This window comes from Vicugna pacos, unplaced genomic scaffold (genome assembly GCF_048564905.1).
Source record: "Vicugna pacos unplaced genomic scaffold, VicPac4 scaffold_20, whole genome shotgun sequence".
In the NCBI taxonomy this organism is placed as follows: domain Eukaryota; kingdom Metazoa; phylum Chordata; class Mammalia; order Artiodactyla; family Camelidae; genus Vicugna; species Vicugna pacos.
The window spans coordinates 57,188,305-57,216,170 of record NW_027328741.1 but is presented as its reverse complement, the minus strand read 5'-3'; positions in this window follow the sequence as shown (position 1 = coordinate 57,216,170).

Below are 27,866 nucleotides of genomic sequence, written 5' to 3'. Positions count from 1 at the left end.
TTAGTGAACTTTCATCCACCAAAGAAGGCATATATTACACTTTCAAATATTTACTCTGACTTCATAAGTTTTTTGTATCACCAGGTTCTAAAATCGGACATTTGGCAGTAGAAAACACTCGTTGAGCGAATTCTCACCAATACACATGTAATTTACATTGTTTACATAACCATGGCATTCCGTATTCCGAACATGTTTCATGCATCACGGATTCCTCAAACATGCATTTCTGAGCTGTGAACATGCGCATGACAGATGTTTCAACCACCAAACAAGTTACTTATGCACTTTGAAATAGTTCCTTGGACTTCGTTGCTTCTCCTATCACCAGTTTCAAGAATCACACTTTGATCCCAGGAAAACCCTCTTGGAGCGAATTCTACCCTAGAGATATGTAATTTGAATCGATTCCTTCAACATGATATTCCGTGTTCCGTACATGTTACATGCATGACGGATTCGACAAACATGCATTCCTGAGTTGTGACCATGTGGATTACTGATTTTTCATCCTCTATAAAAGGAATAATTTCATATAGACTCGTGTACACATTTTCACAAGCTTTCCCTAACACAAGTTTCGAATTCGTTCATTTTTCACAGAAGAATACTTCTGGAGTGTATTCAACCTAATAGATATATAATTTACATGAATTCCATCAACATGGCATTCCGGGTTCCGTACATGTTACATGCATGACGGATTCGAGAAACATGCGTTTCTGAGTTGTGAGCATGTGGATTAGTGAACTTTCATCCACCAAAGAAGGCATATATTACACTTTGAAATATTTACTCTGACTTCATAAGTTTTTTGTATCACCAGGTTCTAATATCGGACATTTGCAGTAGAAAACACTCTTTGAGCGAATTCTCACCAATACACATGTACTTTACATTGTTTACATAACCATGGCATTCCGTATTCCGAACATGTTTCATGCATCACGGATTCCTCAAACATGCATTTCTGAGCTGTGAACATGCGCATGACAGATGTTTCAACCACCAAACAAGTTACTTATGCACTTTGAAATAGTTCCTTGGACTTCGTTGCTTCTCCTATCACCAGTTTCAAGAATCATACTTTGATCACAGTAAAACCCTCTTGGAGCCAATTCTACCCTAGAGATATGTAATTTGAATAGATTCCTTCAACATGATATTCCGTGTTCCGTACATGTTACATGCATGACGGATTCGACATACATGCATTCCTGAGTTGTGACCATTTGGATTACTGATTTTTCATCCTCTATAAAAGGAATAATTTCATATAGACTCGTGTACACATTTTCACAAGCTTTCCCTAACACAAGTTTCGAATTCGTTCATTTTTCACAGAAGAATACTTCTGGAGTGTATACAACCTAATAGATATATAACTTACATGAATTCCATCAACATGGCATTCCGGGTTCCGTACATGATACATGCATGACGGATTCAAGAAACATGCGTTTCTGAGTTGTGAGCATGTGGATTAGTGAACTTTCATCCACCAAAGAAGGCATATATTACACTTTGAAATATTTACTCTGACTTCATAAGTTTTTTGTATCACCAGGTTCTAAAATCGGACATTTGGCAGTAGAAAACACTCGTTGAGCGAATTCTCACCAATACACATGTAATTTACATTGTTTACATAACCATGGCATTCCGTATTCCGAACATGTTTCATGCATCAGGGATTCCTCAAACATGCATTTCTGAGCTGTGAACATGCGCATGACAGATGTTTCAACCACCAAACAAGTTACTTATGCACTTTGAAATAGTTCCTTGGACTTCGTTGCTTCTCCTATCACCAGTTTGAAGAATCACACTTTGATCCCAGGAAAACCCTCTTGGAGCGAATTCTACCCTAGAGATATGTAATTTGAATAGATTCCTTCAACATGATATTCCGTGTTCCGTACATGTTACATGCATGACGGATTCGACAAACATGCATTCCTGAGTTGTGACCATGTGGATTACTGATTTTTCATCCTCTATAAAAGGAATAATTTCATATAGACTCGTGTACACATTTTCACAAGCTTTCCCTAACACAAGTTTCGAATTCGTTCATTTTTCACAGAAGAATACTTCTGGAGTGTATTCAACCTAATAGATATATAATTTACATGAATTCCATCAACATGGCATTCCGGGTTCCGTACATGATACATGCATGACGGATTCGAGAAACATGCGTTTCTGAGTTGTGAGCATGTGGATTAGTGAACTTTCATCCACCAAAGAAGGCATATATTACACTTTGAAATATTTACTCTGACTTCATAAGTTTTTTGTATCACCAGGTTCTAAAATCGGACATTTGGCAGTAGAAAACATTCGTTGAGCGAATTCTCTCCAATACACATGTAATTTACATTGTTTACATAACCATGGCATTCCGTATTCCGAACATGTTTCATGCATCACGGATTCCTCAAACATGCATTTCTGAGCTGTGAACATGCGCATGACAGATGTTTCAACCACCAAACAAGTTACTTATGCACTTTGAAATAGTTCCTTGGACTTCGTTGCTTCTCCTATCACCAGTTTCAAGAATCACACTTTGATCCCAGGAAAACCCTCTTGGAGCGAATTCTACCCTAGAGATATGTAATTTGAATAGATTCCTTCAACATGATATTCCGTGTTCCGTACATGTTACATGCATGACGGATTCGACAAACATGCATTCCTGAGTTGTGACCATGTGGATTACTGATTTTTCATCCTCTATAAAAGGAATAATTTCATATAGACTCGTGTACACATTTTCACAAGCTTTCCCTAACACAAGTTTCGAATTCGTTCATTTTTCACAGAAGAATACTTCTGGAGTGTATTCAACCTAATAGATATATAACTTACATGAATTCCATCAACATGGCATTCCGGGTTCCGTACATGATACATGCATGACGGATTCAAGAAACATGCGTTTCTGAGTTGTGAGCATGTGGATTAGTGAACTTTCATCCACCAAAGAAGGCATATATTACACTTTGAAATATTTACTCTGACTTCATAAGTTTTTTGTATCACCAGGTTCTAAAATCGGACATTTGGCAGTAGAAAACACTCGTTGAGCGAATTCTCACCAATACACATGTAATTTACATTGTTTACATAACCATGGCATTCCGTATTCCGAACATGTTTCATGCATCACGGATTCCTCAAACATGCATTTCTGAGCTGTGAACATGCGCATGACAGATGTTTCAACCACCAAACAAGTTACATATGCACTTTGAAATAGTTCCTTGGACTTCGTTGCTTCTCCTATCACCAGTTTCAAGAATCACACTTTGATCCCAGGAAAACCCTCTTGGAGCGAATTCTACCCTAGAGATATGTAATTTGAATCGATTCCTTCAACATGATATTCCGTGTTCCGTACATGTTACATGCATGACGGATTCGACAAACATGCATTCCTGAGTTGTGACCATGTGGATTACTGATTTTTCATCCTCTATAAAAGGAATAATTTCATATAGACTCGTGTACACATTTTCACAAGCTTTCCCTAACACAAGTTTCGAATTCGTTCATTTTTCACAGAAGAATACTTCTGGAGTGTATTCAACCTAATAGATATATAATTTACATGAATTCCATCAACATGGCATTCCGGGTTCCGTACATGTTACATGCATGACGGATTCGAGAAACATGCGTTTCTGAGTTGTGAGCATGTGGATTAGTGAACTTTCATCCACCAAAGAAGGCATATATTACACTTTGAAATATTTACTCTGACTTCATAAGTTTTTTGTATCACCAGGTTCTAAAATCGGACATTTGGCAGTAGAAAACACTCGTTGAGCGAATTCTCACCAATACACATGTAATTTACATTGTTTACATAACCATGGCATTCCGTATTCCGAACATGTTTCATGCATCACGGATTCCTCAAACATGCATTTCTGAGCTGTGAACATGCGCATGACAGATGTTTCAACCACCAAACAAGTTACTTATGCACTTTGAAATAGTTCCTTGGACTTCGTTGCTTCTCCTATCACCAGTTTCAAGAATCATACTTTGATCACAGTAAAACCCTCTTGGAGCGAATTCTACCCTAGAGATATGTAATTTGAATAGATTCCTTCAACATGATATTCCGTGTTCCGTACATGTTACATGCATGACGGATTCGACATACATGCATTCCTGAGTTGTGACCATGTGGATTACTGATTTTTCATCCTCTATAAAAGGAATAATTTCATATAGACTCGTGTACACATTTTCACAAGCTTTCCCTAACACAAGTATCGAATTCGTTCATTTTTCACAGAAGAATACTTCTGGAGTGTATACAACCTAATAGATATATAACTTACATGAATTCCATCAACATGGCATTCCGGGTTCCGTACATGATACATGCATGACGGATTCAAGAAACATGCGTTTCTGAGTTGTGAGCATGTGGATTAGTGAACTTTCATCCACCAAAGAAGGCATATATTACACTTTGAAATATTTACTCTGACTTCATAAGTTTTTTGTATCACCAGGTTCTAAAATCGGACATTTGGCAGTAGAAAACACTCGTTGAGCGAATTCTCACCAATACACATGTAATTTACATTGTTTACATAACCATGGCATTCCGTATTCCGAACATGTTTCATGCATCAGGGATTCCTCAAACATGCATTTCTGAGCTGTGAACATGCGCATGACAGATGTTTCAACCACCAAACAAGTTACTTATGCACTTTGAAATAGTTCCTTGGACTTCGTTGCTTCTCCTATCACCAGTTTGAAGAATCACACTTTGATCCCAGGAAAACCCTCTTGGAGCGAATTCTACCCTAGAGATATGTAATTTGAATAGATTCCTTCAACATGATATTCCGTGTTCCGTACATGTTACATGCATGACGGATTCGACAAACATGCATTCCTGAGTTGTGACCATGTGGATTACTGATTTTTCATCCTCTATAAAAGGAATAATTTCATATAGACTCGTGTACACATTTTCACAAGCTTTCCCTAACACAAGTTTCGAATTCGTTCATTTTTCACAGAAGAATACTTCTGGAGTGTATTCAACCTAATAGATATATAATTTACATGAATTCCATCAACATGGCATTCCGGGTTCCGTACATGATACATGCATGACGGATTCGAGAAACATGCGTTTCTGAGTTGTGAGCATGTGGATTAGTGAACTTTCATCCACCAAAGAAGGCATATATTACACTTTGAAATATTTACTCTGACTTCATAAGTTTTTTGTATCACCAGGTTCTAAAATCGGACATTTGGCAGTAGAAAACATTCGTTGAGCGAATTCTCTCCAATACACATGTAATTTACATTGTTTACATAACCATGGCATTCCGTATTCCGAACATGTTTCATGCATCACGGATTCCTCAAACATGCATTTCTGAGCTGTGAACATGCGCATGACAGATGTTTCAACCACCAAACAAGTTACTTATGCACTTTGAAATAGTTCCTTGGACTTCGTTGCTTCTCCTATCACCAGTTTCAAGAATCACACTTTGATCCCAGGAAAACCCTCTTGGAGCGAATTCTACCCTAGAGATATGTAATTTGAATCGATTCCTTCAACATGGTATTCCGTGTTCCGTACATGTTACATGCATGACGGATTCGACAAACATGCATTCCTGGGTTGTGACCATGTGGATTACTGATTTTTCATCCTCTATAAAAGGAATAATTTCATATAGACTCGTGTACACATTTTCACAAGCTTTCCCTAACACAAGTTTCGAATTCGTTCATTTTTCACAGAAGAATACTTCTGGAGTGTATTCAACCTAATAGATATATAACTTACATGAATTCCATCAACATGGCATTCCGGGTTCCGTACATGATACATGCATGACGGATTCAAGAAACATGCGTTTCTGAGTTGTGAGCATGTGGATTAGTGAACTTTCATCCACCAAAGAAGGCATATATTACACTTTGAAATATTTACTCTGACTTCATAAGTTTTTTGTATCACCAGGTTCTAAAATCGGACATTTGGCAGTAGAAAACACTCGTTGAGCGAATTCTCACCAATACACATGTAATTTACATTGTTTACATAACCATGGCATTAAGTATTCCGAACATGTTTCATGCATCACGGATTCCTCAAACATGCATTTCTGAGCTGTGAACATGCGCATGACAGATGTTTCAACCACCAAACAAGTTACTTATGCACTTTGAAATAGTTCCTTGGACTTCGTTGCTTCTCCTATCACCAGTTTCAAGAATCACACTTTGATCCCAGGAAAACCCTCTTGGAGCGAATTCTACCCTAGAGATATGTAATTTGAATCGATTCCTTCAACATGATATTCCGTGTTCCGTACATGTTACATGCATGACGGATTCGACAAACATGCATTCCTGAGTTGTGACCATGTGGATTACTGATTTTTCATCCTCTATAAAAGGAATAATTTCATATAGACTCGTGTACACATTTTCACAAGCTTTCCCTAACACAAGTTTCGAATTCGTTCATTTATCACAGAAGAATACTTCTGGAGTGTATTCAACCTAATAGATATATAATTTACATGAATTCCATCAACATGGCATTCCGGGTTCCGTACATGTTACATGCATGACGGATTCGAGAAACATGCGTTTCTGAGTTGTGAGCATGTGGATTAGTGAACTTTCATCCACCAAAGAAGGCATATATTACACTTTGAAATATTTACTCTGACTTCATAATTTTTGTGTATCACCAGGTTCTAAAATCGGACATTTGGCAGTAGAAAACACTCGTTGAGCGAATTCTCACCAATTCACATGTACTTTACATTGTTTACATAACCATGGCATTCCGTATTCCGAACATGTTTCATGCATCACGGATTCCTCAAACATGCATTTCTGAGCTGTGAACATGCGCATGACAGATGTTTCAACCACCAAACAAGTTACTTATCCACTTTGAAATAGTTCCTTGGACTTCGTTGCTTCTCCTATTACCAGTTTCAAGAATCACACTTTGATCACAGGAAAACCCTCTTGGAGCGAATTCTACCCTAGAGATATGTAATTTGAATAGATTCCTTCAACATGATATTCCGTGTTCCGTACATGTTACATGCATGACGGATTCGACAAACATGCATTCCTGAGTTGTGACCATGTGGATTACTGATTTTTCATCCTCTATAAAAGGAATAATTTCATATAGACTCGTGTACACATTTTCACAAGCTTTCCCTAACACAAGTTTCGAATTCGTTCATTTTTCACAGAAGAATACTTCTGGAGTGTATTCAACCTAATAGATATATAATTTACATGAATTCCATCAACATGGCATTCCGGGTTCCGTACATGTTACATGCATGACGGATTCGAGAAACATGCGTTTCTGAGTTGTGAGCATGTGGATTAGTGAACTTTCATCCACCAAAGAAGGCATATATTACACTTTGAAATATTTACTCTGACTTCATAATTTTTGTGTATCACCAGGTTCTAAAATCGGACATTTGGCAGTAGAAAACACTCGTTGAGCGAATTCTCACCAATACACATGTAATTTACATTGTTTACATAACCATGGCATTCCGTATTTCGAACATGTTTCATGCATCACGGATTCCTCAAACATGCATTTCTGAGCTGTGAACATGCGCATGACAGATGTTTCAACCACCAAACAAGTTACTTATGCACTTTGAAATAGTTCCTTGGACTTCGTTGCTTCTCCTATCACCAGTTTCAAGAATCACACTTTGATCACAGGAAAACCCTCTTGGAGCGAATTCTACCCTAGAGATATGTAATTTGAATAGATTCCTTCAACATGATATTCCGTGTTCCGTACATGTTACATGCATGACGGATTCGACAAACATGCATTCCTGAGTTGTGACCATGTGGATTACTGATTTTTCATCCTCTATAAAAGGAATAATTTCATATAGACTCGTGTACACATTTTCACAAGCTTTCCCTAACACAAGTATCGAATTCGTTCATTTTTCACAGAAGAATACTTCTGGAGTGTATACAACCTAATAGATATATAACTTACATGAATTCCATCAACATGGCATTCCGGGTTCCGTACATGATACATGCATGACGGATTCGAGAAACATGCGTTTCTGAGTTGTGAGCATGTGGATTAGTGAACTTTCATCCACCAAAGAAGGCATATATTACACTTTGAAATATTTACTCTGACTTCATAAGTTTTTTGTATCACCAGGTTCTAAAATCGGACATTTGGCAGTAGAAAACACTCGTTGAGCGAATTCTCACCAATACACATGTAATTTACATTGTTTACATAACCATGGCATTCCGTATTCCGAACATGTTTCATGCATCAGGGATTCCTCAAACATGCATTTCTGAGCTGTGAACATGCGCATGACAGATGTTTCAACCACCAAACAAGTTACTTATGCACTTTGAAATAGTTCCTTGGACTTCGTTGCTTCTCCTATCACCAGTTTGAAGAATCACACTTTGATCCCAGGAAAACCCTCTTGGAGCGAATTCTACCCTAGAGATATGTAATTTGAATAGATTCCTTCAACATGATATTCCGTGTTCCGTACATGTTACATGCATGACGGATTCGACAAACATGCATTCCTGAGTTGTGACCATGTGGATTACTGATTTTTCATCCTCTATAAAAGGAATAATTTCATATAGACTCGTGTACACATTTTCACAAGCTTTCCCTAACACAAGTTTCGAATTCGTTCATTTTTCACAGAAGAATACTTCTGGAGTGTATTCAACCTAATAGATATATAATTTACATGAATTCCATCAACATGGCATTCCGGGTTCCGTACATGATACATGCATGACGGATTCGAGAAACATGCGTTTCTGAGTTGTGAGCATGTGGATTAGTGAACTTTCATCCACCAAAGAAGGCATATATTACACTTTGAAATATTTACTCTGACTTCATAAGTTTTTTGTATCACCAGGTTCTAAAATCGGACATTTGGCAGTAGAAAACATTCGTTGAGCGAATTCTCTCCAATACACATGTAATTTACATTGTTTACATAACCATGGCATTCCGTATTCCGAACATGTTTCATGCATCACGGATTCCTCAAACATGCATTTCTGAGCTGTGAACATGCGCATGACAGATGTTTCAACCACCAAACAAGTTACTTATGCACTTTGAAATAGTTCCTTGGACTTCGTTGCTTCTCCTATCACCAGTTTCAAGAATCACACTTTGATCCCAGGAAAACCCTCTTGGAGCAAATTCTACCCTAGAGATATGTAATTTGAATCGATTCCTTCAACATGGTATTCCGTGTTCCGTACATGTTACATGCATGACGGATTCGACAAACATGCATTCCTGAGTTGTGACCATGTGGATTACTGATTTTTCATCCTCTATAAAAGGAATAATTTCATATAGACTCGTGTACACATTTTCACAAGCTTTCCCTAACACAAGTTTCGAATTCGTTCATTTTTCACAGAAGAATACTTCTGGAGTGTATTCAACCTAATAGATATATAACTTACATGAATTCCATCAACATGGCATTCCGGGTTCCGTACATGATACATGCATGACGGATTCGAGAAACATGCGTTTCTGAGTTGTGAGCATGTGGATTAGTGAACTTTCATCCACCAAAGAAGGCATATATTACACTTTGAAATATTTACTCTGACTTCATAAGTTTTTTGTATCACCAGGTTCTAAAATCGGACATTTGGCAGTAGAAAACACTCGTTGAGCGAATTCTCACCAATACACATGTAATTTACATTGTTTACATAACCATGGCATTAAGTATTCCGAACATGTTTCATGCATCACGGATTCCTCAAACATGCATTTCTGAGCTGTGAACATGCGCATGACAGATGTTTCAACCACCAAACAAGTTACTTATGCACTTTGAAATAGTTCCTTGGACTTCGTTGCTTCTCCTATCACCAGTTTCAAGAATCACACTTTGATCCCAGGAAAACCCTCTTGGAGCGAATTCTACCCTAGAGATATGTAATTTGAATCGATTCCTTCAACATGATATTCCGTGTTCCGTACATGTTACATGCATGACGGATTCGACAAACATGCATTCCTGAGTTGTGACCATGTGGATTACTGATTTTTCATCCTCTATAAAAGGAATAATTTCATATAGACTCGTGTACACATTTTCACAAGCTTTCCCTAACACAAGTTTCGAATTCGTTCATTTATCACAGAAGAATACTTCTGGAGTGTATTCAACCTAATAGATATATAATTTACATGAATTCCATCAACATGGCATTCCGGGTTCCGTACATGTTACATGCATGACGGATTCGAGAAACATGCGTTTCTGAGTTGTGAGCATGTGGATTAGTGAACTTTCATCCACCAAAGAAGGCATATATTACACTTTGAAATATTTACTCTGACTTCATAATTTTTGTGTATCACCAGGTTCTAAAATCGGACATTTGGCAGTAGAAAACACTCGTTGAGCGAATTCTCACCAATACAAATGTAATTTACATTGTTTACATAACCATGGCATTCCGTATTCCGAACATGTTTCATGCATCACGGATTCCTCAAACATGCATTTCTGAGCTGTGAACATGCGCATGACAGATGTTTCAACCACCAAACAAGTTACTTATCCACTTTGAAATAGTTCCTTGGACTTCGTTGCTTCTCCTATTACCAGTTTCAAGAATCACACTTTGATCACAGGAAAACCCTCTTGGAGCGAATTCTACCCTAGAGATATGTAATTTGAATAGATTCCTTCAACATGATATTCCGTGTTCCGTACATGTTACATGCATGACGGATTCGACAAACATGCATTCCTGAGTTGTGACCATGTGGATTACTGATTTTTCATCCTCTATAAAAGGAATAATTTCATATAGACTCGTGTACACATTTTCACAAGCTTTCCCTAACACAAGTTTCGAATTCGTTCATTTTTCACAGAAGAATACTTCTGGAGTGTATTCAAACTAATAGATATTTAATTTACATGAATTCCATCAACATGGCATTCCGGGTTCCGTACATGTTACATGCATGACGGATTCGAGAAACATGCGTTTCTGAGTTGTGAGCATGTGGATTAGTGAACTTTCATCCACCAAAGAAGGCATATATTACACTTTGAAATATTTACTCTGACTTCATAAGTTTTTTGTATCACCAGGTTCTAAAATCGGACATTTGGCAGTAGAAAACATTCGTTGAGCGAATTCTCTCCAATACACATGTAATTTACATTGTTTACATAACCATGGCATTCCGTATTCCGAACATGTTTCATGCATCACGGATTCCTCAAACATGCATTTCTGAGCTGTGAACATGCGCATGACAGATGTTTCAACCACCAAACAAGTTACTTATGCACTTTGAAATAGTTCCTTGGACTTCGTTGCTTCTCCTATCACCAGTTTCAAGAATCACACTTTGATCCCAGGAAAACCCTCTTGGAGCGAATTCTACCCTAGAGATATGTAATTTGAATAGATTCCTTCAACATGATATTCCGTGTTCCGTACATGTTACATGCATGATGGATTCGACATACATGCATTCCTGAGTTGTGAGCAAGTGGATTACTGATTTTTCATCCTCTATAAAAGGAATAATTTCATATAGACTCGTGTACACATTTTCACAAGCTTTCCCTAACACAAGTTTCGAATTCGTTCATTTTTCACAGAAGAATACTTCTGGAGTGTATTCAACCTAATAGATATATAATTTACATGAATTCCATCAACATGGCATTCCGGGTTCCGTACATGATACATGCATGATGGATTCGAGAAACATGCGTTTCTGAGTTGTGAGCATGTGGATTAGTGAACTTTCATCCACCAAAGAAGGCATATATTACACTTTGAAATATTTACTCTGACTTCATAAGTTTTTTGTATCACCAGGTTCTAATATCGGACATTTGCACTAGAAAACACTCTTTGAGCGAATTCTCACCAATACACATGTACTTTACATTGTTTACATAACCATGGCATTCCGTATTCCGAACATGTTTCATGCATCACGGATTCCTCAAACATGCATTTCTGAGCTGTGAACATGCGCATGACAGATGTTTCAACCACCAAACAAGTTACTTATGCACTTTGAAATAGTTCCTTGGACTTCGTTGCTTCTCCTATCACCAGTTTCAAGAATCATACTTTGATCACAGGAAAACCCTCTTGGAGCCAATTCTACCCTAGAGATATGTAATTTGAATAGATTCCTTCAACATGATATTCCGTGTTCCGTACATGTTACATGCATGACGGATTCGACAAACATGCATTCCTGAGTTGTGAGCATGTGGATTTCTGATTTTTCATCCTCTATAAAAGGAATAATTTCATATAGACTCGTGTACACATTTTCACAAGCTTTCCCTAACACAAGTTTCGAATTCGTTCATTTTTCACAGAAGAATACTTCTGGAGTGTATTCAACCTAATAGATATATAATTTACATGAATTCCATCAACATGGCATTCCGGGTTCCGTACATGTTACATGCATGACGGATTCGAGAAACATGCATTTCTGAGTTGTGAGCATGTGGATTAGTGAACTTTCATCCACCAAAGAAGGCATATATTACACTTTGAAATATTTACTCTGACTTCATAATTTTTGTGTATCACCAGGTTCTAAAATCGGACATTTGGCAGTAGAAAACACTCGTTGAGCGAATTCTCACCAATACACATGTAATTTACATTGTTTACATAACCATGGCATTCCGTATTCCGAACATGTTTCATGCATCACGGATTCCTCAAACATGCATTTCTGAGCTGTGAACATGCGCATGACAGATGTTTCAACCACCAAACAAGTTACTTATGCACTTTGAAATAGTTCCTTGGACTTCGTTGCTTCTCCTATCACCAGTTTCAAGAATCACACTTTGATCACAGGAAAACCCTCTTGGAGCGAATTCTACCCTAGAGATATGTAATTTGAATAGATTCCTTCAACATGATATTTCGTGTTCCGTACATGTTACATGCATGACGGATTCGACAAACATGCATTCCTGAGTTGTGACCATGTGGATTACTGATTTTTCATCCTCTATAAAAGGAATAATTTCATATAGACTCGTGTACACATTTTCACAAGCTTTCCCTAACACAAGTTTCGAATTCGTTCATTTTTCACAGAAGAATACTTCTGGAGTGTATTCAACCTAATAGATATTGAATTTACATGAATTCCATCAACATGGCATTCCAGGTTCCGTACATGTTACATGCATGACGGATTCGAGAAACATGCGTTTCTGAGTTGTGAGCATGTGGATTAGTGAACTTTCATCCACCAAAGAAAGCATATATTACACTTTGAAATATTTACTCTGACTTCATAATTTTTGTGTATCACCAGGTTCTAAAATCGGACATTTGGCAGTAGAAAACACTCGTTGAGCGAATTCTCACCAATACACATGTAATTTACATTGTTTACATAACCATGGCATTCCGTATTCCGAACATGTTTCATGCATCACGGATTCCTCAAACATGCATTTCTGAGCTGTGAACATGCGCATGACAGATGTTTCAACCACCAAACAAGTTACTTATGCACTTTGAAATAGTTCCTTGGACTTCGTTGCTTCTCCTATCACCAGTTTCAAGAATCACACTTTGATCCCAGGAAAACCCTCTTGGAGCGAATTCTACCCTAGAGATATGTAATTTGAATAGATTCCTTCAACATGATATTCCGTGTTCCGTACATGTAACATGCATGACGGATTCGACAAACATGCATTCCTGAGTTGTGAGCATGTGGATTTCTGATTTTTCATCCTCTATAAAAGGAATAATTTCATATAGACTCGTGTACACATTTTCACAAGCTTTCCCTAACACAAGTTTCGAATTCGTTCATTTTTCACAGAAGAATACTTCTGGAGTGTATTCAAACTAATAGATATTTAATTTACATGAATTCCATCAACATGGCATTCCGGGTTCCGTACATGTTACATGCATGACGGATTCGAGAAACATGCGTTTCTGAGTTGGGAGCATGTGGATTAGTGAACTTTCATCCACCAAAGAAGGCATATATTACACTTTGAAATATTTACTCTGACTTCATAATTTTTGTGTATCACCAGGTTCTAAAATCGGACATTTGGCAGTGGAAAACACTCGTTGAGCGAATTCTCACCAATACACATGTAATTTACATTGTTTACATAACCATGGCATTCCGTATTCCGAACATGTTTCATGCATCACGGAATCCTCAAACATGCATTTCTGAGCTGTGAACATGCGCATGACAGATGTTTCAACCACCAAACAAGTTACTTATGCACTTTGAAATAGTTCCTTGGACTTCGTTGCTTCTCCTATCACCAGTTTCAAGAATCACACTTTGATCCCAGGAAAACCCTCTTGGAGCGAATTCTACCCTAGAGATATGTAATTTGAATAGATTCCTTCAACATGATATTCCGTGTTCCGTACATGTTACATGCATGATGGATTCGACATACATGCATTCCTGAGTTGTGAGCAAGTGGATTACTGATTTTTCATCCTCTATAAAAGGAATAATTTCATATAGACTCGTGTACACATTTTCACAAGCTTTCCCTAACACAAGTTTCGAATTCGTTCATTTTTCACAGAAGAATACTTCTGGAGTGTATTCAACCTAATAGATATATAATTTACATGAATTCCATCAACATGGCATTCCGGGTTCCGTACATGATACATGCATGATGGATTCGAGAAACATGCGTTTCTGAGTTGTGAGCATGTGGATTAGTGAACTTTCATCCACCAAAGAAGGCATATATTACACTTTGAAATATTTACTCTGACTTCATAAGTTTTTTGTATCACCAGGTTCGAATATCGGACATTTGCACTAGAAAACACTCTTTGAGCGAATTCTCACCAATACACATGTACTTTACATTGTTTACATAACCATGGCATTCCGTATTCCGAACATGTTTCATGCATCACGGATTCCTCAAACATGCATTTCTGAGCTGTGAACATGCGCATGACAGATGTTTCAACCACCAAACAAGTTACTTATGCACTTTGAAATAGTTCCTTGGACTTCGTTGCTTCTCCTATCACCAGTTTCAAGAATCATACTTTGATCACAGGAAAACCCTCTTGGAGCCAATTCTACCCTAGAGATATGTAATTTGAATAGATTCCTTCAACATGATATTCCGTGTTCCGTACATGTTACATGCATGATGGATTCGACATACATGCATTCCTGAGTTGTGAGCAAGTGGATTACTGATTTTTCATCCTCTATAAAAGGAATAATTTCATATAGACTCGTGTACACATTTTCACAAGCTTTCCCTAACACAAGTTTCGAATTCGTTCATTTTTCACAGAAGAATACTTCTGGAGTGTATTCAACCTAATAGATATTTAATTTACATGAATTCTATCAACATGGCATTCCGGGTTCCGTACATGTTACATGCATGACGGATTCGAGAAACATGCGTTTCTGAGTTGTGAGCATGTGGATTAGTGAACTTTCATCCACCAAAGAAGGCATATATTACACTTTGAAATATTTACTCTGACTTCATAAGTTTTTTGTATCACCAGGTTCTAAAATCGGACATTTGGCAGTAGAAAACACTCTTTGAGCGTATTCTCACCAATACACATGTAATTTACATTGTTTACATAACCATGGCATTCCGTATTCCGAACATGTTTCATGCATCACGGATTCCTCAAACATGCATTTCTGAGCTGTGAACATGTGCATGACAGATGTTTCAACCACCAAACAAGTTACTTATGCACTTTGAAATAGTTCCTTGGACTTCGTTGCTTCTCCTATCACCAGTTTCAAGAATCACACTTTGATCCCAGAAAAACCCTCTTGGAGTGAATTCTACCCTAGAGATATGTAATTTGAATAGATTCCTTCAACATGATATTCCGTGTTCCGTACATGTTACATGCATGACGGATTCGACATACATGCATTCCTGAATTGTGACCATGTGGATTACTGATTTTTCATCCTCTATAAAAGGAATAATTTCATATAGACTCGTGTACACATTTTCACAAGCTTTCCCTAACACAAGTTTCGAATTCGTTCATTTTTCACAGAAGAATACTTCTGGAGTGTATTCAACCTAATAGATATATAATTTACATGAATTCCATCAACATGGCATTCCGGGTTCCGTACATGATACATGCATGACGGATTCGAGAAACATGCGTTTCTGAGTTGGGAGCATGTGGATTAGTGAACTTTCATCCACCAAAGAAGGCATATATTACACTTTGAAATATTTACTCTGACTTCATAAGTTTTTTGTATCACCAGGTTCTAAAATCGGACATTTGGCAGTAGAAAACATTCGTTGAGCGAATTCTCTGAATACACATGTAATTTACATTGTTTACATAACCATGGCATTCCGTATTCCGAACATGTTTCATGCATCACGGAATCCTCAAACATGCATTTCTGAGCTGTGAACATGCGCATGACAGATGTTTCAACCACCAAACAAGTTACTTATGCACTTTGAAATAGTTCCTTGGACTTCGTTGCTTCTCCTATCACCAGTTTCAAGAATCACACTTTGATCCCAGGAAAACCCTCTTGGAGCGAATTCTACCCTAGAGATATGTAATTTGAATAGATTCCTTCAACATGATATTCCGTGTTCCGTACATGTTACATGCATGATGGATTCGACATACATGCATTCCTGAGTTGTGAGCAAGTGGATTACTGATTTTTCATCCTCTATAAAAGGAATAATTTCATATAGACTCGTGTACACATTTTCACAAGCTTTCCCTAACACAAGTTTCGAATTCGTTCATTTTTCACAGAAGAATACTTCTGGAGTGTATTCAACCTAATAGATATATAATTTACATGAATTCCATCAACATGGCATTCCCGGTTCCGTACATGATACATGCATGATGGATTCGAGAAACATGCGTTTCTGAGTTGTGAGCATGTGGATTAGTGAACTTTCATCCACCAAAGAAGGCATATATTACACTTTGAAATATTTACTCTGACTTCATAAGTTTTTTGTATCACCAGGTTCTAATATCGGACATTTGCACTAGAAAACACTCTTTGAGCGAATTCTCACCAATACACATGTACTTTACATTGTTTACATAACCATGGCATTCCGTATTCCGAACATGTTTCATGCATCACGGATTCCTCAAACATGCATTTCTGAGCTGTGAACATGCGCATGACAGATGTTTCAACCACCAAACAAGTTACTTATGCACTTTGAAATAGTTCCTTGGACTTCGTTGCTTCTCCTATCACCAGTTTCAAGAATCATACTTTGATCACAGGAAAACCCTCTTGGAGCCAATTCTACCCTAGAGATATGTAATTTGAATAGATTCCTTCAACATGATATTCCGTGTTCCGTACATGTTACATGCATGACGGATTCGACATACATGCATTCCTGAGTTGTGACCATGTGGATTACTGATTTTTCATCCTCTATAAAAGGAATAATTTCATATAGACTCGTGTACACATTTTCACAAGCTTTCCCTAACACAAGTTTCGAATTCGTTCATTTTTCACAGAAGAATACTTCTGGAGTGTATTCAACCTAATAGATATATAACTTACATGAATTCCATCAACATGGCATTCCGGATTCCGTACATGATACATGCATGACGGATTCAAGAAACATGCGTTTCTGAGTTGTGAGCATGTGGATTAGTGAACTTTCATCCACCAAAGAAGGCATATATTACACTTTGAAATATTTACTCTGACTTCATAAGTTTTTTGTATCACCAGGTTCTAAAATCGGACATTTGGCAGTAGAAAACACTCGTTGAGCGAATTCTCACCAATACACATGTAATTTACATTGTTTACATAACCATGGCATTCCGTATTCCGAACATGTTTCATGCATCACGGAATCCTCAAACATGCATTTCTGAGCTGTGAACATGCGCATGACAGATGTTTCAACCACCAAACAAGTTACTTATGCACTTTGAAATAGTTCCTTGGACTTCGTTGCTTCTCCTATCACCAGTTTCAAGAATCACACTTTGATCCCAGGAAAACCCTCTTGGAGCGAATTCTACCCTAGAGATATGTAATTTGAATAGATTCCTTCAACATGATATTCCGTGTTCCGTACATGTTACATGCATGATGGATTCGACATACATGCATTCCTGAGTTGTGAGCAAGTGGATTACTGATTTTTCATCCTCTATAAAAGGAATAATTTCATATAGACTCGTGTACACATTTTCACAAGCTTTCCCTAACACAAGTTTCGAATTCGTTCATTTTTCACAGAAGAATACTTCTGGAGTGTATTCAACCTAATAGATATATAATTTACATGAATTCCATCAACATGGCATTCCGGGTTCCGTACATGATACATGCATGATGGATTCGAGAAACATGCGTTTCTGAGTTGTGAGCATGTGGATTAGTGAACTTTCATCCACCAAAGAAGGCATATATTACACTTTGAAATATTTACTCTGACTTCATAAGTTTTTTGTATCACCAGGTTCTAATATCGGACATTTGCACTAGAAAACACTCTTTGAGCGAATTCTCACCAATACACATGTACTTTACATTGTTTACATAACCATGGCATTCCGTATTCCGAACATGTTTCATGCATCACGGATTCCTCAAACATGCATTTCTGAGCTGTGAACATGCGCATGACAGATGTTTCAACCACCAAACAAGTTACTTATGCACTTTGAAATAGTTCCTTGGACTTCGTTGCTTCTCCTATCACCAGTTTCAAGAATCATACTTTGATCACAGGAAAACCCTCTTGGAGCCAATTCTACCCTAGAGATATGTAATTTGAATAGATTCCTTCAACATGATATTCCGTGTTCCGTACATGTTACATGCATGACGGATTCGACATACATGCATTCCTGAGTTGTGACCATGTGGATTACTGATTTTTCATCCTCTATAAAAGGAATAATTTCATATAGACTCGTGTACACATTTTCACAAGCTTTCCCTAACACAAGTTTCGAATTCGTTCATTTTTCACAGAAGAATACTTCTGGAGTGTATTCAACCTAATAGATATATAACTTACATGAATTCCATCAACATGGCATTCCGGATTCCGTACATGATACATGCATGACGGATTCAAGAAACATGCGTTTCTGAGTTGTGAGCATGTGGATTAGTGAACTTTCATCCACCAAAGAAGGCATATATTACACTTTGAAATATTTACTCTGACTTCATAAGTTTTTTGTATCACCAGGTTCTAAAATCGGACATTTGGCAGTAGAAAACACTCGTTGAGCGAATTCTCACCAATACACATGTAATTTACATTGTTTACATAACCATGGCATTCCGTATTCCGAACATGTTTCATGCATCACGGATTCCTCAAACATGCATTTCTGAGCTGTGAACATGCGCATGACAGATGTTTCAACCACCAAACAAGTTACTTATGCACTTTGAAATAGTTCCTTGGACTTCGTTGCTTCTCCTATCACCAGTTTCAAGAATCACACTTTGATCACAGGAAAACCCTCTTGGAGCGAATTCTACCCTAGAGATATGTAATTTGAATAGATTCCTTCAACATGATATTTCGTGTTCCGTACATGTTACATGCATGACGGATTCGACAAACATGCATTCCTGAGTTGTGACCATGTGGATTACTGATTTTTCATCCTCTATAAAAGGAATAATTTCATATAGACTCGTGTACACATTTTCACAAGCTTTCCCTAACACAAGTTTCGAATTCGTTCATTTTTCACAGAAGAATACTTCTGGAGTGTATTCAACCTAATAGATATTTAATTTACATGAATTCCATCAACATGGCATTCCAGGTTCCGTACATGTTACATGCATGACGGATTCGAGAAACATGCGTTTCTGAGTTGTGAGCATGTGGATTAGTGAACTTTCATCCACCAAAGAAAGCATATATTACACTTTGAAATATTTACTCTGACTTCATAATTTTTGTGTATCACCAGGTTCTAAAATCGGACATTTGGCAGTAGAAAACACTCGTTGAGCGAATTCTCACCAATACACATGTAATTTACATTGTTTACATAACCATGGCATTCCGTATTCCGAACATGTTTCATGCATCACGGATTCCTCAAACATGCATTTCTGAGCTGTGAACATGCGCATGACAGATGTTTCAACCACCAAACAAGTTACTTATGCACTTTGAAATAGTTCCTTGGACTTCGTTGCTTCTCCTATCACCAGTTTCAAGAATCACACTTTGATCCCAGGAAAACCCTCTTGGAGCGAATTCTACCCTAGAGATATGTAATTTGAATAGATTCCTTCAACATGATATTCCGTGTTCCGTACATGTTACATGCATGACGGATTCGACAAACATGCATTCCTGAGTTGTGACCATGTGGATTACTGATTTTTCATCCTCTATAAAAGGAATAATTTCATATAGACTCGTGTACACATTTTCACAAGCTTTCCCTAACACAAGTTTCGAATTCGTTCATTTTTCACAGAAGAATACTTCTGGAGTGTATTCAACCTAATAGATATATAATTTACATGAATTCCATCAACATGGCATTCCGGGTTCCGTACATGATACATGCATGACGGATTCGAGAAACATGCGTTTCTGAGTTGTGAGCATGTGGATTAGTGAACTTTCATCCACCAAAGAAGGCATATATTACACTTTGAAATATTTACTCTGACTTCATAATTTTTGTGTTTCACCAGGTCCTAAAATCGCACATTTGCAGTAGAAAACACTCTTTGAGCGAATTCTCACCAATACACATGTAATTTACATTGTTTACATAACCATGGCATTCCATATTCCAAACATGTTTCATGCATCACGGATTCCTCAAACATGCATTTCTGAGCTGTGAACATGCGCATGACAGATGTTTCAACCACCAAACAAGTTACTTATGCACTTTGAAATAGTTCCTTGGACTTCGTTGCTTCTCCTATCACCAGTTTCAAGAATCACACTTTGATCACAGGAAAACCCTCTTGGAGCGAATTCTACCCTAGAGATATGTAATTTGAATAGATACCTTCAACATGATATTCCGTGTTCCGTACATGTTACATGCATGACGGATTCGACATACATGCATTCCTGAGTTGTGACCATGTGGATTACTGATTTTTCATCCTCTATAAAAGGAATAATTTCCTATAGACGCGTATACACATTTTCACAAGCTTTCCCTAACACAAGTTTCAAATTCGTTCATTTTTCACAGAAGAATACTTCTGGAGTGTATTCAACCTAATAGATATATAATTTACATGAATTCCATCAACATGGCATTCCGGGTTCCGTACATGATACATGCATGACGGATTCGAGAAACATGCGTTTCTGAGTTGTGAGCATGTGGTTTAGTGAACTTTCATCCACCAAAGAAGGCATATATTACACTTTGAAATATTTACTCTGACTTCATAAGTTTTTTGTATCACCAGGTTCTAAAATCGGACATTTGGCAGTGGAAAACACTCTTTGAGCGAATTCTCACCAATACACATGTAATTTACATTGTTTACATAACCATGGCATTCCGTATTCCGAACATGTTTCATGCATCACGGATTCCTCAAACATGCATTTCTGAGCTGTGAACATGCGCGTGACAGATGTTTCAACCACCAAACAAGTTACTTATTCACTTTGAAATAGTTCCTTGGACTTCGTTGCTTCTCCTATCACCAGTTTCAAGAATCACACTTTGATCCCAGAAAAACCCTCTTGGAGCGAATTCTACCCTAGAGATATGTAATTTGAATAGATTCCTTCAACATGATATTCCGTGTTCCGTACATGTTACATGCATGACGGATTCGACAAACATGCATTCCTGAGTTGTGAGCATGTGGATTTCTGATTTTTCATCCTCTATAAAAGGAATAATTTCATATAGACTCGTGTACACATTTTCACAAGCTTTCCCTAACACAAGTTTCGAATTCGTTCATTTTTCACAGAAGAATACTTCTGGAGTGTATTCAAACTAATAGATATATAACTTACATGAATTCCATCAACATGGCATTCCGGATTCCGTACATGATACATGCATGACGGATTCAAGAAACATGCGTTTCTGAGTTGTGAGCATGTGGATTAGTGAACTTTCATCCACCAAAGAAGGCATATATTACACTTTGAAATATTTACTCTGACTTCATAAGTTTTTTGTATCACCAGGTTCTAATATCGGACATTTGGCAGTAGAAAACACTCGTTGAGCGAATTCTCACCAATACACATGTAATTTACATTGTTTACATAACCATGGCATTCCGTATTCCGAACATGTTTCATGCATCACGGATTCCTCAAACATGCATTTCTGAGCTGTGAACATGCGCATGACAGATGTTTCAACCACCAAACAAGTTACTTATGCACTTTGAAATAGTTCCTTGGACTTCGTTGCTTCTCCTATCACCAGTTTCAAGAATCACACTTTGATCACAGGAAAACCCTCTTGGAGCGAATTCTACCCTAGAGATATGTAATTTGAATAGATTCCTTCAACATGATATTTCGTGTTCCGTACATGTTACATGCATGACGGATTCGACAAACATGCATTCCTGAGTTGTGACCATGTGGATTACTGATTTTTCATCCTCTATAAAAGGAATAATTTCATATAGACTCGTGTACACATTTTCACAAGCTTTCCCTAACACAAGTTTCGAATTCGTTCATTTTTCACAGAAGAATACTTCTGGAGTGTATTCAACCTAATAGATATTTAATTTACATGAATTCCATCAACATGGCATTCCGGGTTCCGTACATGTTACATGCATGACGGATTCGAGAAACATGCGTTTCTGAGTTGTGAGCATGTGGATTAGTGAACTTTCATCCACCAAAGAAAGCATATATTACACTTTGAAATATTTACTCTGACTTCATAATTTTTGTGTATCACCAGGTTCTAAAATCGGACATTTGGCAGTAGAAAACACTCGTTGAGCGAATTCTCACCAATACACATGTAATTTACATTGTTTACATAACCATGGCATTCCGTATTCCGAACATGTTTCATGCATCACGGATTCCTCAAACATGCATTTCTGAGCTGTGAACATGCGCATGACAGATGTTTCAACCACCAAACAAGTTACTTATGCACTTTGAAATAGTTCCTTGGACTTCGTTGCTTCTCCTATCACCAGTTTCAAGAATCACACTTTGATCCCAGGAAAACCCTCTTGGAGCGAATTCTACCCTAGAGATATGTAATTTGAATAGATTCCTTCAACATGATATTCCGTGTTCCGTACATGTTACATGCATGACGGATTCGACAAACATGCATTCCTGAGTTGTGACCATGTGGATTACTGATTTTTCATCCTCTATAAAAGGAAAAATTTCATATAGACTCGTGTACACATTTTCACAAGCTTTCCCTAACACAAGTTTCGAATTCGTTCATTTTTCACAGAAGAATACTTCTGGAGTGTATTCAACCTAATAGATATATAATTTACATGAATTCCATCAACATGGCATTCCGGGTTCCGTACATGATACATGCATGACGGATTCGAGAAACATGCGTTTCTGAGTTGTGGGCATGTGGATTAGTGAACTTTCATCCACCAAAGAAGGCATATATTACACTTTGAAATATTTACTCTGACTTCATAATTTTTGTGTTTCACCAGGTCCTAAAATCGCACATTTGCAGTAGAAAACACTCTTTGAGCGAATTCTCACCAATACACATGTAATTTACATTGTTTACATAACCATGGCATTCCATATTCCAAACATGTTTCATGCATCACGGATTCCTCAAACATGCATTTCTGAGCTGTGAACATGCGCATGACAGATGTTTCAACCACCAAACAAGTTACTTATGCACTTTGAAATAGTTCCTTGGACTTCGTTGCTTCTCCTATCACCAGTTTCAAGAATCACACTTTGATCCCAGAAAAACCCTCTTGGAGCGAATTCTACCCTAGAGATATGTAATTTGAATAGATACCTTCAACATGATATTCCGTGTTCCGTACATGTTACATGCATGACGGATTCGACATACATGCATTCCTGAGTTGTGACCATGTGGATTACTGATTTTTCATCCTCTATAAAAGGAATAATTTCCTATAGACGCGTATACACATTTTCACAAGCTTTCCCTAACACAAGTTTCAAATTCGTTCATTTTTCACAGAAGAATACTTCTGGAGTGTATTCAACCTAATAGATATATAATTTACATGAATTCCATCAACATGGCATTCCGGGTTCCGTACATGATACATGCATGACGGATTCGAGAAACATGCGTTTCTGAGTTGTGAGCATGTGGTTTAGTGAACTTTCATCCACCAAAGAAGGCATATATTACACTTTGAAATATTTACTCTGACTTCATAAGTTTTTTGTATCACCAGGTTCTAAAATCGGACATTTGGCAGTGGAAAACACTCTTTGAGCGAATTCTCACCAATACACATGTAATTTACATTGTTTACATAACCATGGCATTCCGTATTCCGAACATGTTTCATGCATCACGGATTCCTCAAACATGCATTTCTGAGCTGTGAACATGCGCGTGACAGATGTTTCAACCACCAAACAAGTTACTTATTCACTTTGAAATAGTTCCTTGGACTTCGTTGCTTCTCCTATCACCAGTTTCAAGAATCACACTTTGATCCCAGAAAAACCCTCTTGGAGCGAATTCTACCCTAGAGATATGTAATTTGAATAGATTCCTTCAACATGATATTCCGTGTTCCGTACATGTTACATGCATGACGGATTCGACATACATGCATTCCTGAGTTGTGAGCATGTGGATTTCTGATTTTTCATCCTCTATAAAAGGAATAATTTCATATAGACTCGTGTACACATTTTCACAAGCTTTCCCTAACACAAGTTTCGAATTCGTTCATTTTTCACAGAAGAATACTTCTGGAGTGTATTCAAACTAATAGATATTTAATTTACATGAATTCCATCAACATGGCATTCCGGGTTCCGTACATGTTACATGCATGACGGATTCGAGAAACATGCGTTTCTGAGTTGTGAGCATGTGGATTAGTGAACTTTCATCCACCAAAGAAGGCATATATTACACTTTGAAATATTTACTCTGACTTCATAATTTTTGTGTATCACCAGGTTCTAAAATCGGACATTTGGCAGTAGAAAACACTCGTTGAGCGAATTCTCACCAATACACATGTAATTTACATTGTTTACATAACCATGGCATTCCGTATTTCGAACATGTTTCATGCATCACGGATTCCTCAAACATGCATTTCTGAGCTGTGAACATGCGCATGACAGATGTTTCAACCACCAAACAAGTTACTTATGCACTTTGAAATAGTTCCTTGGACTTCGTTGCTTCTCCTATCACCAGTTTCAAGAATCACACTTTGATCACAGGAAAACCCTCTTGGAGCGAATTCTACCCTAGAGATATGTAATTTGAATAGATTCCTTCAACATGATATTCCGTGTTCCGTACATGTTACATGCATGACGGATTCGACAAACATGCATTCCTGAGTTGTGACCATGTGGATTACTGATTTTTCATCCTCTATAAAAGGAATAATTTCATATAGACTCGTGTACACATTTTCACAAGCTTTCCCTAACACAAGTTTCGAATTCGTTCATTTTTCACAGAAGAATACTTCTGGAGTGTATTCAACCTAATAGATATATAATTTACATGAATTCCATCAACATGGCATTCCGGGTTCCGTACATGATACATGCATGACGGATTCGAGAAACATGCGTTTCTGAGTTGTGAGCATGTGGTTTAGTGAACTTTCATCCACCAAAGAAGGCATATATTACACTTTGAAATATTTACTCTGACTTCATAAGTTTTTTGTATCACCAGGTTCTAAAATCGGACATTTGGCAGTGGAAAACACTCTTTGAGCGAATTCTCACCAATACACATGTAATTTACATTGTTTACATAACCATGGCATTCCGTATTCCGAACATGTTTCATGCATCACGGATTCCTCAAACATGCATTTCTGAGCTGTGAACATGCGCGTGACAGATGTTTCAACCACCAAACAAGTTACTTATTCACTTTGAAATAGTTCCTTGGACTTCGTTGCTTCTCCTATCACCAGTTTCAAGAATCACACTTTGATCCCAGAAAAACCCTCTTGGAGCGAATTCTACCCTAGAGATATGTAATTTGAATAGATTCCTTCAACATGATATTCCGTGTTCCGTACATGTTACATGCATGACGGATTCGACAAACATGCATTCCTGAGTTGTGAGCATGTGGATTTCTGATTTTTCATCCTCTATAAAAGGAATAATTTCATATAGACTCGTGTACACATTTTCACAAGCTTTCCCTAACACAAGTTTCGAATTCGTTCATTTTTCACAGAAGAATACTTCTGGAGTGTATTCAAACTAATAGATATTTAATTTACATGAATTCCATCAACATGGCATTCCGGGTTCCGTACATGATACATGCATGACGGATTCGAGAAACATGCGTTTCTGAGTTGTGAGCATGTGGATTAGTGAACTTTCATCCACCAAAGAAGGCATATATTACACTTTGAAATATTTACTCTGACTTCATAAGTTTTGTGTATCACCAGGTTCTAAAATCGGACATTTGGCAGTAGAAAACACTCGTTGAGCGAATTCTCACCAATACACATGTAATTTACATTGTTTACATAACCATGGCATTCCGTATTCCGAACATGTTTCATGCATCACGGATTCCTCAAACATGCATTTCTGAGCTGTGAACATGCGCATGACAGATGTTTCAACCACCAAACAAGTTACTTATGCACTTTGAAATAGTTCCTTGGACTTCGTTGCTTCTCCTATCACCAGTTTCAAGAATCACACTTTGATCCCAGAAAAACCCTCTTGGAGTGAATTCTACCCTAGAGATATGTAATTTGAATAGATTCCTTCAACATGATATTCCGTGTTCCGTACATGTTACATGCATGACGGATTCGACATACATGCATTCCTGAATTGTGACCATGTGGATTACTGATTTTTCATCCTCTATAAAAGGAATAATTTCATATAGACTCGTGTACACATTTTCACAAGCTTTCCCTAACACAAGTTTCGAATTCGTTCATTTTTCACAGAAGAATACTTCTGGAGTGTATTCAACCTAATAGATATATAATTTACATGAATTCCATCAACATGGCATTCCGGGTTCCGTACATGATACATGCATGACGGATTCGAGAAACATGCGTTTCTGAGTTGTGAGCATGTGGATTAGTGAACTTTCATCCACCAAAGAAGGCATATATTACACTTTGAAATATTTACTCTGACTTCATAAGTTTTTTGTATCACCAGGTTCTAAAATCGGACATTTGGCAGTAGAAAACATTCGTTGAGCGAATTCTCTCCAATACACATGTAATTTACATTGTTTACATAACCATGGCATTCCGTATTCCGAACATGTTTCATGCATCACGGATTCCTCAAACATGCATTTCTGAGCTGTGAACATGCGCATGACAGATGTTTCAACCACCAAACAAGTTACTTATGCACTTTGAAATAGTTCCTTGGACTTCGTTGCTTCTCCTATCACCAGTTTCAAGAATCACACTTTGATCCCAGGAAAACCCTCTTGGAGCGAATTCTACCCTAGAGATATGTAATTTGAATCGATTCCTTCAACAT